Source organism: Rattus norvegicus, chromosome 5 (assembly GCF_036323735.1).
Source record: "Rattus norvegicus strain BN/NHsdMcwi chromosome 5, GRCr8, whole genome shotgun sequence".
NCBI lineage: Eukaryota > Metazoa > Chordata > Mammalia > Rodentia > Muridae > Rattus > Rattus norvegicus.
This window is the reverse complement of record NC_086023.1, coordinates 39,952,946-39,968,236: the sequence shown is the minus strand read 5'-3', so window position 1 is coordinate 39,968,236 and position 15,291 is coordinate 39,952,946.

Sequence of the window (15,291 nt, the reverse complement as noted above, 5' to 3'; positions counted from 1 at the left end):
TTCTGTATCCATTCCTCTGTTGAAGGGCATCTGGGTTCTTTCCAGCTTCTGGCTATTATAAATAAGGCTGCTATGAACATAGTGGAACATGTGTCTTTATTGTATGTTGGAGCATCTTTTGGGTATATGCCCAAGAGAGGTATAACTGGGTTCTCAGGTAGTGCAATGTCCAATTTTCTGAGGAACCTCCAGACTGATTTCCAGAATGGTTGTACCAGTCTGCAATCCCACCAACAATGGAGGAATGTTCCTCTTTTTCCACATCCTTGCCAGCATCTGCTGTCACTGGAGTTCTTGATCTTAGCCATTCTGACTGGTATGAGGTGGAATTTCAGGGTTGTTTTGATTTGCATTTCCTTATGAGTAAAGATGTTGAACATTTCTTTAGGTGTTTCTCAGCCATTCAGCATTCCTCAGCTGTGAATTCTTTGTTTAGCTCTGAACCCCATTTTTTAATAGGGTTATTTGTCCCCCTGCAGTCTAACTTTGTGAGTTCCTTGTATATTTTGGATATAAGCCCTCTATCAATTGTAGGATTGGTAAAGATCTTTTCCCAATCTGTTGGTTGCCATGTTGTCCTAACAACAGTGTCCTTTGCCTTACAGAAGCTTTACAGTTTTCTGAGATCCATTTGTCGATTCTTGATCTTAGAGCATAAGCCATTGCTGTTTTGTTCAGGAAATTTTCTCCAGTGCCCATGTGTTTGATATTCTTCCCACTTTTTCTTCTATTAGTTTGAGTGTATCTGGTTTGATGTGGAGGTCCTTGATCCACTTGGACTTAAGCTTTGTACAGGGTGATAAGAATGGATCGTTCTGCATTCTTCTACATACTGACTGAAGTTTCTTCTTAATAGAAGTTTTGTCATGTCTTCAGATATGTGGTATTTTTTTTTTTGTAGGCTTGCAATTCAGTCTGTAACTATAGCTTAGTACCAAGAACCTTATCCATTTCCATGTGCTCTAGAAATCACTGATCCTTTAAACTTGGGAGCTTCCCTTGAATAATTGGAGTCCTTTGAGAAAGAAGAGTCCATGGAGGTATCAGACATTTCCAGTTCGTTTGCATCACATTCTAGATCTTCTCTGCTTCTCAGACTTGGACATGGAATTGCCATTGCCCTGATCAGTAGCTAAGTTAATTTCTGTGAGTATCTAGGTCAAGCGCATAAGTTTTAAGGTAAACTCATGATATTTTTCTGGCTCAAAACATACAGTATCCCCTGTGAGAGAGAGACCCAACCGCCTGGTCAGGTGGGCAATGCAGAGCGGAAGAGACCACCAACACTGCTCACCCCTGCCCACATCCCTGGCCCAAGAGGAAACTCTATAAGGCCTCTGGGCTCCCGTGGGGGAGGGCCCAGGAGCGGCAGGACCCCTGCCTGAGACACCACCAGAATCTGAAGGAAACAGACCGGATAAACAGTTCTCTGCACCCAAATCCCGTGGGAGGGAGAGCTGAACCTTCAGAGAGGCAGACAAGCCTGGGAAACCAGAAGAGACTGCTCTCTGCACACACATCTCGGACGCCAGAGGAAAAAGCCAAAGACCATCTGGAACCCTGGTGCACTGAAGCTCCCGGAAGGGGCGGCACAGGTCTTCCTGGTTGCTGCCGCTGCAGAGAGCCCGTGGGCAGCACCCCACGAGCGAACTTGAGCCCCGGGACCACAGGTAAGACCAACTTTTCTGCTGCAAGAAAGCTGCCTGGTGAACTCAAGACACAGGCCCACAGGAACAGCTGAAGACCTGTAGAGAGGAAAAACTACACGCCGGAAAGCAGAACACTCTGTCCCCATAACTGACTGAAAGAGAGGAAAACAGGTCTACAGCACTCCTGACACACAGGCTTATAGGACAGTCTAGCCACTGTCAGAAATAGCAGAACAAAGTAACACTAGAGATAATCTGATGGCGAGAGGCAAGCGCAGGAACCCAAGCAACAGAAACCAAGACTACATGGCAACATCGGAGCCCAATTCTCCCATCAAAACAAACATGGAATATCCAAACACACCACAAAAGCAAGATCTAGTTTCAAAATCATATTTGATCATGATGCTGGAGGACTTCAAGAAAGACGTGAAGAACTCCCTTAGAGAACAAGTAGAAGCCTACAGAGAGGAATCGCAAAAATGCCTGAAAGAATCGCAAAAATCCCTGAAAGAATTCCAGGAAAACATAAATAAACAAGTAGAAGCCCATAGAGAGGAGACACAAAAATCCCTGAAAGAATTCCAGGAAAACACAATTAAACAGTTGAAGGAATTAAAAATGGAAATAGAAGCAATCAAGAAAGAATACATGGAAACAACCCTGGATATAGAAAACCAAAAGAAGAGACAAGGAGCTGTAGATACAAGCTTCACCAACAGAATACAAGAGATGGAAGAGAGAATCTCAGGAGCAGAAGATTCCATAGAAATCATTGACTCAACTGTCAAAGATAATGTAAAGCGGAAAAAGCTACTGGTCCAAAACATACAGGAAATCCAGGACTCAATGAGAAGATCAAACCTAAGGATAATAGGTATAGAAGAGAGTGAAGACTCTCAGCTCAAAGGACCAGTAAATATCTTCAACAAAATCATAGAAGAAAACTTCCCTAACCTAAAAAAAGAGATACCCATAGACATACAAGATGCCTACAGAACTCCAAATAGATTGGACCAGAAAAGAAACACCTCCCGTCACATAATTGTCAAAACACCAAACGCACAAAATAAAGAAAGAATATTAAAAGCAGTAAGGGAAAAAGGTCAAGTAACATATAAAGGGAGACCTATCAAAATCACACCAGACTTCTCGCCAGAAACTATGAAGGCCAGAAGATCCTGGACTGATGTCATACAGACCCTAAGAGAACACAAATGCCAGCCCAGGTTACTGTATCCAGCAAAACTCTCAATTAACATTGATGGAGAAACAAAGATATTCCATGACAAAACCAAATTTACACAATATCTTTCTACAAATCCAGCACTACAAAGGATAATAAATGGTAAAGCCCAACATAAGGAGGCAAGCTATACCCTAGAAGAAGCAAGAAACTAATCGTCTTGGCAACAAAACAAAGAGAATGAAAGCACACAAACATAACCTCACATCCAAATATGAATATAAAGGGAAGCAATAATCACTATTCCTTATATCTCTCAATATCAATGGCCTCAACTCCCCAATAAAAAGACATAGATTAACAAACTGGATATGCAACGAGGACCCTGCATTCTGCTGCCTACAGGAAACACACCTCAGAGACAAAGACAGACACTACCTCAGAGTGAAAGGCTGGAAAACAACTTTCCAAGCAAATGGTCAGAAGAAGCAAGCTGGAGTAGCCATTCTAATATCAAATAAAATCAATTTCCAACTAAAAGTCATCAAAAAAGATAAGGAAGGACACTTCATATTCATCAAAGGAAAAATCCACCAAGATGAACTCTCAATCCTAAATATCTATGCCCCAAATGCAAGGGCACCTACATACGTAAAAGAAACCTTACTAAAGCTCAAAACACACATTGCACCTCACACAATAATAGTGGGAGATTTCTTTTTCTTTCTTTTTTTTTTTTGTTCTTTTTTTCGGAGCTGGGGACCGAACCCAAATAGTGGGAGATTTCAACACCCCACTCTCAGATATGGACAGATCATGGAAACAGAAATTAAACAGTGATGTCGACAGACTAAGAGAAGTCATGAGCCAAATGGACTTAACGGATATTTATAGAACATTCTATCCTAAAGCAAAAGGATATACCTTCTTCTCAGCTCCTCATGGTACTTTCTCCAAAATTGACCATATAATTGGTCAAAAAACGGGCCTCAACAGGTACAGAAAGATAGAAATAATCCCATGAGTGCTATCAGACCACCACGGCCTAAAACTGGTCTTCAATAACAATAAGGGAAGAATGCCCACATATACGTGGAAATTGAACAATGCTCTACTCAATGATAACCTGGTCAAGGAAGAAATAAAGAAATTAAAAACTTTTTAGAATTTAATGAAAATGAAGGTACAACATACCCAAACTTATGGGACACAATGAAAGCTGTGCTAAGAGGAAAACTCATAGCGCTGAGTGCCTGCAGAAAGAAACAGGAAAGAGCATATGTCAGCAGCTTGACAGCACACCTAAAAGCTCTAGAACAAAAAGAAGCAAATACACCCAGGAGGAGTAGAAGGCAGGAAATAATCAAACTGAGAGCTGAAATCAACCAAGTAGAAACAAAAAGGACCATAGAAAGAATCAACAGAACCAAAAGTTGGTTCTTTGAGAAAATCACCAAGATAGATAAACCCTTAGCCAGACTAACGAGAGGACACAGAGAGTGCGTCCAAATTAACAAAATCAGAAATGAAAAGGGAGACATAACTACAGATTCAGAGGAAATTCAAAAAATCATCAGATCTTACTATAAAAACCTATATTCAACAAAACTTGAAAATCTTCAGGAAATGGACAATTTCCTAGACAGATACCAGGTATCGAAGTTAAATCAGGAACAGATAAACCAGTTAAACAACCCCATAACTCCTAAGGAAATAGAAGCAGTCATTAAAGGTCTCCCAACCAAAAAGAGCCCAGGTCCAGATGGGTTTAGTGCAGAATTCTATCAAACCTTCATAGAAGACCTCATACCAATATTATCCAAACTATTCCACAAAATTGAAACAGATGGAGCCCTACCGAATTCCTTCTACGAAGCCACAATTACTCTTATACCTAAACCACACAAAGACACAACAAAGAAAGAGAACTTCAGACCAATTTCCCTTATGAATATCGATGCAAAAGTACTCAATAAAATTCTGGCAAACCGAATTCAAGAGAACATCAAAACAATCATCCACCATGATCAAGTAGGCTTCATCCCAGGCATGCAGGGATGGTTTAATATACGGAAAACCATCAACGTGATCCATTATATAAACAAACTGAAAGAACAGAACCATATGATCATTTCATTAGATGCTGAGAAAGCATTTGACAAAATTCAACACCCCTTCATGATAAAAGTCCTGGAAAGAATAGTAATTCAAGGCCCATACCTAAACATAGTAAAAGCCATATACAGCAAACCAGTTGCTAACATTAAACTAAATGGAGAGAAACTTGAAGCAATCCCACTAAAATCAGGGACTAGACAAGGCTGCCCACTCTCTCCCTACTTATTCAATATAGTTCTTGAAGTTCTAGCCAGAGCAATCAGACAACAAAAGGATGTCAAGGGGATACAGATCGGAAAAGAAGAAGTCAAAATATCACTATTTGCAGATGATATGATAGTATATTTAAGTGATCCCAAAAGTTCCACCAGAGAACTACTAAAGCTGATAAACAACTTCAGCAAAGTGGCTGGGTATAAAATTAACTCAAATAAATCGGTTGCCTTCCTCTATACAAAAGAGAAACAAGCCGAGAAAGAAATTAGGGAAACGACACCCTTCATAATAGACCCAAATAATATAAAGTACCTCGGAGTGACTTTAACAAAGCAAGTAAAAGATCTGTACAATAAGAACTTCAAGACACTGAAGAAGGAAATTGAAGAAGACCTCAGAAGATGGAAAGATCTCCCATGCTCATGGATTGGCAGGATTAATATAGTAAAAATGGCCATTTTACCAAAAGCAATCTACAGATTCAATGCAATCCCCATCAAAATACCAATCCAATTCTTCAAAGAGTTAGACAGAACAATTTGCAAATTCATCTGGAATAACAAAAAACCCAGGATAGCTAAAGCTATCCTCAACAATAAAAGGACTTCAGGGGGAATCACTATCCCTGAACTCAAGCAGTATTACAGAGCAATAGTGATAAAAACTGCATGGTTTGGTACAGAGACAGACAGACCAATGGAATAGAATTGAAGACCCAGAAATGAACCCACACACCTATGGTCACTTGATTTTTGACAAAGGAGCCAAAACCATCCAATGGAAAAAAGATAGCATTTTCGGCAAATGGTGCTGGTTCAACTGGAGGTCAACATGTAGAAGAATGCAGATCGATCCATGCTTATCACCCTGTACAAAGCTTAAGTCCAAGTGGATCAAGGACCTCCACATCAAACCAGACACACTCAAACTAATAGAAGAAAAACTAGGGAAGCATCTGGAACACATGGGCACTGGAAAAAATTTCCTGAACAAAACACCAATGGCTTACGCTCTAAGATCAAGAATCGACAAATGGGATCTCATAAAACTGCAAAGCTTCTGTAAGGCAAAGGACACTGTGGTTAGGACAAAACGGCAACCAACAGATTGGGAAAAGATCTTTACCAATCCTACAACAGATAGAGGCCTTATATCCAAAATATACAAAGAACTCAAGAAGTTAGACCACAGGGAAACAAATAACCCTATTAAAAAATGGGGTTCAGAGCTAAACAAAGAATTCACAGCTGAGGAATGCCGAATGGCTGAGAAACACCTAAAGAAATGTTCAACATCTTTAGTCATAAGGGAAATGCAAATCAAAACAACCCTGAGATTTCACCTCACACCAGTGAGAATGGCAAAGATTAAAGACTCAGGTGACAGCAGATGCTGGCGAGGATGTGGAGAAAGAGGAACACTCCTCCATTGTTGGTGGGATTGCAGAATGGGTAAAACCATTCTGGAAATCAGTCTGGAGGTTCCTCAGAAAATTGGACATTGAACTGCCTGAGGATCCAGCTATACCTCTCTTGGGCATATACCCAAAAGATGCCTCAACATATAAAAGAGACACGTGGTCCACTATGTTCATCGCAGCCTTATTTATAATAGCCAGAAAATGGAAAGAACCCAGTTGCCCTTCAACAGAGGAATAGATACAGAAAATGTGGTACATCTACACAATGGAATATTACTCAGCTATCAAAAACAACGAGTTTATGAAATTCGTAGGCAAATGGTTGGAACTGGAAAATATCATCCTGAGTGAGCTAACCCAATCACAGAAAGACATACATGGTATGCACTCATTGATAAGTGGCTTTTAGCCCAAATGCTTGAATTACCCTAGATCCCTAGATCAAACGAATCTCAAGACGGATGATCAAAATGTGAATGCTTCACTCCTTCTTTAAATGAGGAAAAAGAATACCCTTGGCAGTGAAGGGAGAGGCAAAGATTAAAACAGAGACTGAAGGAACACCCATTCAGAGCCTGCCCCACATGTGGCCCATACATATACAGCCACCCAATTAGACAAGATGGATGAAGCAAAGAAGTGCAGACTGACAGGAGCCGGATGTAGATCGCTCCTGAGAGACACAGCCAGAATACAGCAAATACAGAGGCGAATGCCAGCAGCAAACCACTGAACTGAGAATAAGTCCCCCGTTGAAGGAATCAGAGAAAGAACTGGAAGAGCTTGAAGGGGCTCGAGACCCCAAAAGTACAACAATGTCAAGCAACCAGAGCTTCCAGGGACTAAGCCACTACCTAAATACTATACATGGACTGACCCTGGACTCTGACCCCATAGGTAGCAATGAATATCCTAGTAAGAGCACCAGTGGAAGGGGAAGCCCTGGGTCCTGCTAAGACTGAACCACCAGTGAACTAGACTATGGAGGGAGGGCGGCAATGAGGGGAGGGTTAGGAGGGGAACACCCATAAGGAAGGGGAGGGGGGAGGGGGATGTTTGCCCGGAAACCGGGAAAGGGAATAACACTTGAAATGTATATAAGAAATACTCAAGTTAATAAAAAAAAAAACATACAGTATATAGTGCCTTGTTTGAATTGTGCTTTACACACGTAATTTGGGTTACATAACAAGCGTATGCAATTTTCTAGAGGAAGAGAAATTGAATTAGTTCAAATTGTTCATGGTTTCATGAGATATTTAAAAGATGTTGGAGTACACTTTCTGTTTGTGTTTCTTCCAAATCCATATGCTGAAATCCTGACTTTCAACGTATTAGAAAGGAGTTTGGGGAACTAATTTAGGTAAAAGAGGGGTAAGGTTTTTTCTTTTTCTTTTTTAAGACAGGGTTTCACTATGTAGTCCTCAGGTACACACTGTGTAGACTGGCCTTAGACTCACAGAAATTCATCTGTTTTTGTTTTCCAAGTGCTGAGATTACAGGTGGGATCCACCATGTATGGCCTGGGAAGCTGTACTTTTACAATGGATCTTTGAGGACTTCTTCATTCTCTTCCCAACAACATGAGATGCAATGAGAAGTCTGAAGTCTGCAGGATGGAAAGAGTCTTCAGAACTGGCTGACTGGAAACTTTCAACCTTTCACCTTTCAGACCTGGGAGGAGCATCCCTGTTGATCATAAGCCAAATAGTCTATGCACTTTTTTAGAGATGTCCAAATTGACCAGGATCATGAAAAAAAAAGTTTCTGTGGCTGAGTACTTTTGTGAACAAGGAATTAAACATAGTTAATCACTGTTCTTAACTCAAAAGTAATTACCAAGAGGAAGGGTAGAGTAACAGTGTTTTTTTTTTTAATATTTATTTTTTCTTGATCTAGAGGTCATTTGTTTCAGAGACATCTCCAACTGGTTAACAAAGACTAGTGACCTTAACCACACCCACTTCAGTTTGCTCTCTCTCTCTCTCTCTCTCTCTCTCTCTCTCTCTCTCTCTCTCTCACACACACACACACACACACACACACACACACACACACACACACACACAGGTTTCTCTGTGTAGCCCTGGCTGTCTTGGAACTCTCTCTGCACCCCAGGCTGGCCTCAAACTTAGAGATTCACTCGACTCTGCCTCCAGAGTGCTGGAATTAGATGCACGTTCTACTTGGCTAGCCTACTGTTTGTTTTTTATTTAAAGGTTTATTTATTTTATTTATATGAGTACATTCTAGCTGTCTTCAGACACTAGAAGAGGGCATCAGACCCCATTATAGATGGTTGTGAGCCACTATGTGGTTGTTAGGAATTGAACTCAGGGTCTCTGGAAGAGCAGGCAGCACTTTTAACTGCTGAGCTATCTCTCCAGCCCGACTATTTCTTGAAGAACAGTGAAGTTGGGCTTTAATGATTAATGTTTAAGAATCTGCTGTGTTAAAGGCAGTAGGCCAGCACTTCGATTTCCTTGTTTGCTTTGGCCTTAGTTTCATTTCTCCATACTCACCTATCAATTACACCAGATCTATCCACTCCAGAAAACAGAGAACTTTGATTTTCCCTCTCCCATCTTTTGGTCTCATTTTGTGACTCCAAATAACTTTAGCTGGAAGACTGAGCCAGACCATTTCTAGCACATGGACTAGTACCCTGGGGTGAGCTTCCTATCATGCATCCTGCTCACCGTCAATGGTGGTGAGAGAGGACAACACTCACAGGGTGCAGTTAGTTGTGTTTGAATAACTGCTTGCCAAGACCAGGTACCCAGTTGCCTTCATGGGGGAGTGGCATGGAAAAGCATCATATTCTGAAGTTCAGGTTTAAAAATAAAAAAGCTGATTATGGCAAACAGTAACAATGTCATAACAGAGATTCAAACAAGGGGATACCTGTCAAAAAGAAGACATGTGCAGCTGAAAAACGAGTTTAAAACATGGAAAAGGTGCCAGGTTCACTCTCTGCTCCAAAATCTTAGTCCTGGTGGTTACTATTAGGATATCCTCCTGTTTTTCTGGAACCCAGCTTCTATTTTAGCAATGCCAGAACCCTTCCCACCTTCACCCTCTTGCATGCAGATGGCCTGACCCATGACCTATACTGTGGCTTAAGATTAAATCCTTAAAATGGCTAAAATTCCTACCTCAGGGGCATCTTTAACATCCATGTACCACCAACTTCCTGGATTTAGGGGTCACATCAGTTCTGTGAGTACCAGCACATTGGACACATTAACTGTCTGCAGCTTCTCTTTGCACTCAGGAATATGGAGCCTCAGTCTTGAGTTTAAGTTCAATTTAGCCATACTTAGATCCTGACAGAATTTCAGGCTCTGTGATGACCTTTAAAGCCAATTTATTCATTTGTTATTGTGTTGTGCCTGAGTGTGGGTATGTGTGTGTCACGGTACACTTGTGGAAGTCTGAGGACAACTGTTAGGAGTCCATTCTCTCTTTCCACTGGGCATACTGACCATTGAACTCAGGTCATTATCAGGTTTGTGTGGAAAGCACTTTTGCTCATTGAGTCATCTTGACAATTTAAGAACTTTTAAAATAAAAAGGCAACACTCTTGTAAGTTTTTGTATGTGTATATGTTTTCTGTGGATAATATTCCTCTTCATGCTCTTGTGTTCTCCTTCTTCACTCCCCACTTCCGTTAGCCTTGCTTGTTCCTCAAGACAGTTGTTTATTTATACTTTCATGACACTTATAAGTACACGATTTTGTGTGACTATATAAAGCCTAATAACCATAAATTATAGAAAAACACATTCATCTTTCTGAGATAGGCTTACTTCATTTAATATAATTACCCCCAGTTGCATTAGTTTTCATTAAGCAACATGACTTTGATGACTTTTACAGCTGAAGAGATTTCCATTGTGCATATATGCCACATTTTCCTAACCAATTTTTGTTTCATTGGACATCAAGGTTGATTGCTATTATAAATAGTGCTGCAGTAGATACTGAAGTGTAAGTTTCTTTGCGATGTGTTGTCCCATATGGTCCAGAGAATGATCTCTGGGAGCTCTTCTTTTAGTCTAGAATGAGTGAACCTAGTAAAGTACAGCAAACAGAAGAATACATAGTGAATAGTAGATGGAGATGGAGATGGTATCAGATAGCTCCTTCAAGAGCCAGCTTCTCAATGAATTCAAAGAGTTCTTGAGAATTTATCGCCCTGTTGTACTTTACATAGGTGCGCATGGTCGATCCACTTTTAGCCTTTTGCGAAACCTCCACACTAGCTTCCATAGTGGCTGGACTAGTTTACATTTTTTCAGCACTCATTAAGATTTATATACATGATCTCCAGAATCTCCAGCCATTAGATAAACAAATAGAGATGCTAGGGGAGGAAAGGAAAGGGGGAAATTGTATAATCATAATCTCAAAAATAAAGACGCATCATTCAAAAATGAAAAACTTCATATTTTGAGAACCGTTCATTTTATTAGCTCGCTTATTGATTGAGTTTTGTTTTCTTGTTTAGGTTTAGGGGAGTGAGCGATGGAATTGGTAAGAGTAGGAAGGTTCCAAAGGCAGGCTTGTGGCTTCCCTGTTCTGATGAGCAGCATATATCCAATATTTTAATCTTTCATTTTACTGTCATATATCACTTGTTTTAGCTCTTCTGATTCTTTTATTTTTTTATTTTTTTTTTTTGGTTCTTTTTTTCGGAGCTGGGGACCGAACCCAGGGCCTTGCGCTTCCTAGGTAAGCGCTCTACCACTGAGCTAAATCCCCAGCCCCTTCTGATTCTTTTAGAACTCTATTAGTTTGCTATTTTTTCCCTCATTTCTTTAGAACACAGCTTCTTAAACATTTTCTCTTATAATCCATTTTTGACCAAGAAATATTTTTTTAAAGATGTTACAATTGAAATAGCAGCTCTTTTTTGTTTGTTTTCTGAGACAGATTGTTTTCTTTGTGTAGCCCTGGCTGTCCTGGAACTAACTCTTGTAGACCAGACTGGTCTCAAACTCAAATCCACCTGCCTCTGCCTCCAGAGTGCTGGGATTAAAGGTGTGCACCACCACCACCCAGCTGGCAATAATATCTTTAGTTAATATAATTACATCATTTCCCTTCTCCTTTGCTGCTTTCTACTTGCCCATGTATACATAACCCTCTCTAAAGTTGTTCCTTTTGGAATGCACACCTTCTTCTTCTTTAATATGGAATCTGTTGGCTGCAAGTAGCTTCTTTGATGATGGATGAAGGATGCCCTCCTCTGTGGTATAAGGATAAATATTTAGAATGCAGATACAGCTTACACTGGTTTAGGAAAGAGGCAGGGGTAGGTTCTTTTCTAAAGTCCTTGAGCTCACTTATCCTGAGTAGTTGCCTGTGTTTCCAGTAGTATGATTTCCCCCCTGTTAAGACTATTTATCCAATTAGGCAATCACTGATGGCTGCCAAAATAAGAGTGCCACTACTATACCTTTAGGGCTATCTTGCTACCTTGGCAATTGCTGTGGTTCATTGGTATCACAGCTGGGTGGAGCTATTGGTTACTTTCTTCCCTTAGCAACTTGTATGCTGTCTTCTGGTACCACGAAAGCTGGTTCTCAGGGGAAAAGCTTTAAGGTACATTCTAGCTCAAATCTTTTAAGTCCTGTTTCAGATGTTTGTGGTGTTTTAATCAACAGTTATTTACCTTCACCTTCTGGGAGGCAAACAAATGTAGCAGCAGTAGCCTATATGATTTGGGAGTCTTCTGGACTTCCTTATCCAACAACTCAGAAGGAGCTACCTTCTAATTGAACTGAGGTTTCTGTTCGATAGTCTCTGGCTCTTAAGGGGGAGAATTATTAACCCACACAGGTTCAGTTAAACTGTATGTGTATTATATGCCATTTTAGGTAAATACAAAAAATGTGATTTCCTACTGCTTTTTCAACCATTTTTAGTGTTATTTATCCCCTCCTCTCCTGTGTTAACCTTCTTTCCCTCCCCAACAAAAGCTCCCCCCACTTTCTATTTTTTTCCCTTTCATACCACCCATATCTTGCTATTCCTCTCTAGAGCTCTCTTCTGCTCATGGTTCCTTTTTTACTTTCCTTCTTCCTGTCTTTATGTTATACATTCCCATCCGAAGATGTGGATCTAGGAATAATAGATGAGGAAACATTTGGTGATCGTCTTCCTGGGTCTGGGTTACCTCACTAAATATCATACTTTCTAGTTCCATTTTTTACTGCAAATTTTATGATTTTTTTAACAGCTGAATAGTATTTCATACTGTATATGTACCACATTTTCATTATCTATTCATCAGTTGAGAGACACTTAGGTTGTTCCCATTTTCAAGCTGTTGTGGACAGAGCATCAATGGCCATGGCTGAGTAAGTGTCTGTAGAGTAAGGCCTTGTGTCCTTTGGGCCAAGGACTGCGATAGCTGAGTCATGTGGTAAATGCCCCCCCTCCTTCTTTTTGCTTTTGTTAGTTTTACCACAGTGACTTCCAGAGGCACTGCCCCATTTCAGAGTCCCACTGCCAATTCCATGGGGAAAGTGGGTTCCCTTCCCCCATGTCCTTGCTAATATTTGTTGTAGGTTATTGTGTTAATTGTTCCCATTCTGACTGAGGTAAGATGAGGTTTCAAAGTAGCTTTAATTTTCATTCCTTTAAGTGCTAAGAATGGTGAACAATTTTTGAGATATTTCTAAGCCATTTTTATTTTTTCTTTTTAGAACCCCCTTAGATTCATAGCCCATGTTTTATTGGGTCATTTTGGACCATTTTTTGAGTTCTGCATTTTAATCCTCTGTCAGGATTGCATAGCTGGCAAAGATTGTTTTCCTTTCTGTAGACTACCTCCTTACTCAATGGAATATTTCTTTAGATATACAGAAGTTTTATTTTTTTAATTGAATTCGCACTCATCAATTGTTGGCCTTAATGCTAGGGCAAATGAAGCCCTGTTCAAGAAGTCTTCTGAAACCTACATTTTGTTAGGCACTGCCTATGTTTTCTTCTGCAGTTTCTGCATTTCAGGTTTCACCTTGATATCTTTGATCCATGTGGAGTTAACTTTTGTGTAGGTTAATAGATATGGGTCTAATTTAATTCTTACATGTAGACATCTGGCTTTCCCAGCACGGACATGCTTTTCTGAATAATTTAAGAACTATTGGTTGTAGATAGTTTTTGAAAGTCTGGTAGAATTCTATTGTGAATCCAACTGGGCCTGCATTTTTCCCCAGAAGGTGTTTTGTTACTATCTCAATATCCTTGTGTAATTACTAGTGAGTTGTCTGATGTTGATTTTAACCTTTATTGCATTGAGGTAGGGTACAGAGTTATTTGTTTTTCTGAATTAGGTTTTTGTTTTTGTGTGTGTCTCAGGATGGGGGTCTATTTTAGAAGAGTTTCCATGCTGATTAGAATGTTTATTCTTTGGTGTTCAGGTGGAAAAGTCTTTTTTTTTTTTTAAATTGAACAACTTGAAATTCTAATTGACTTCATCTTAACATTTGTTGAACAACTTAATTCTGACTCAAAGCAATGGCTTTCCTTTTACATTTAATAAAGAAAAGGGGTGCTCTGTGGTGGGTGCGGCATGATGGGTGCTGTGTGACATGTGCTTACAGCTCTAGAAACTGCAAAGATGGAGACATAAAGATCACCTGAATGCAGGAGTCTGTGGCCACACTGAGAACATAACAAGACCCTGTTGTTAAAAAGATGCAAACTAGTAGAGGAAAATTTCCTGAACAAAACACCAATGGCTTATGCTTTAAGACCAAGAATAGACAAATGGGATCTCATAAAACTGCAAAGCTTCTGTAAGGCAAAGGACACTGTGGTTAGGACAAAACGGCAACCAACAGATTGGGAAAAGATCTTTACCAATCCTACAACAGATAGAGGGCTTATATCCAAAATATACAAAGAACTCAAGAAGTTAGACCGCAGGGAGACAAATAACCCTATTAAAAATGGGGTTCAGAGCTAAACAAAGAATTCACAGCTGAGGAATGCCGAATGGTGGAGAAACACCTAAAGAAATGTTCAACATCTTTAGTCATAAGGGAAATGCAAATCAAAACAACCCTGAGATTTCACCTCACACCAGTGAGAATGGCTAAGATCAAAAACTCAGGTGACAGCAAATGCTGGTGAGGATGCGGAGAAAGAGGAACACTCCTCCATTGTTGGTGGGACTGCAAACTGGTACAACCATTCTGGAAATCACTCTGGAGGTTCCTCAGAAAATTGGACATTGCACTACCTGAGGACTCAGCTATACTTCTCCTGGACATATAAGAGATGCGCCAACATACAACAAAGACATATGCTCCACTATGTTCATCGCAGCCTTATTTATAATAGCTAGAAGCTGGAAAGAACCCAGATGCCCTTCAACAGAGGAATGGATACAGAAAATGTGGTACATCTACACAATGGCGTACTACTCAGCTATCAAAAAGAATGATTTCATGAAATTGATAGGCAAATGGATTGAACTAGAAAATATCATTTTGAGTGAGGTAACCTAATCACAGAAAAACACACATGGTATGCACTCACTGATAAGTGGATATTAGCCCAAAAGCTTGAGTCATCCAAGATACAATCTACAGACCACAGGAAGCTCAAGAAGAAGAATGACGAAAATGTGGATGCTTCACTCCTTCTTAAAAGGGGAAATGGAAATATTCATTGGAGGGGATATGGA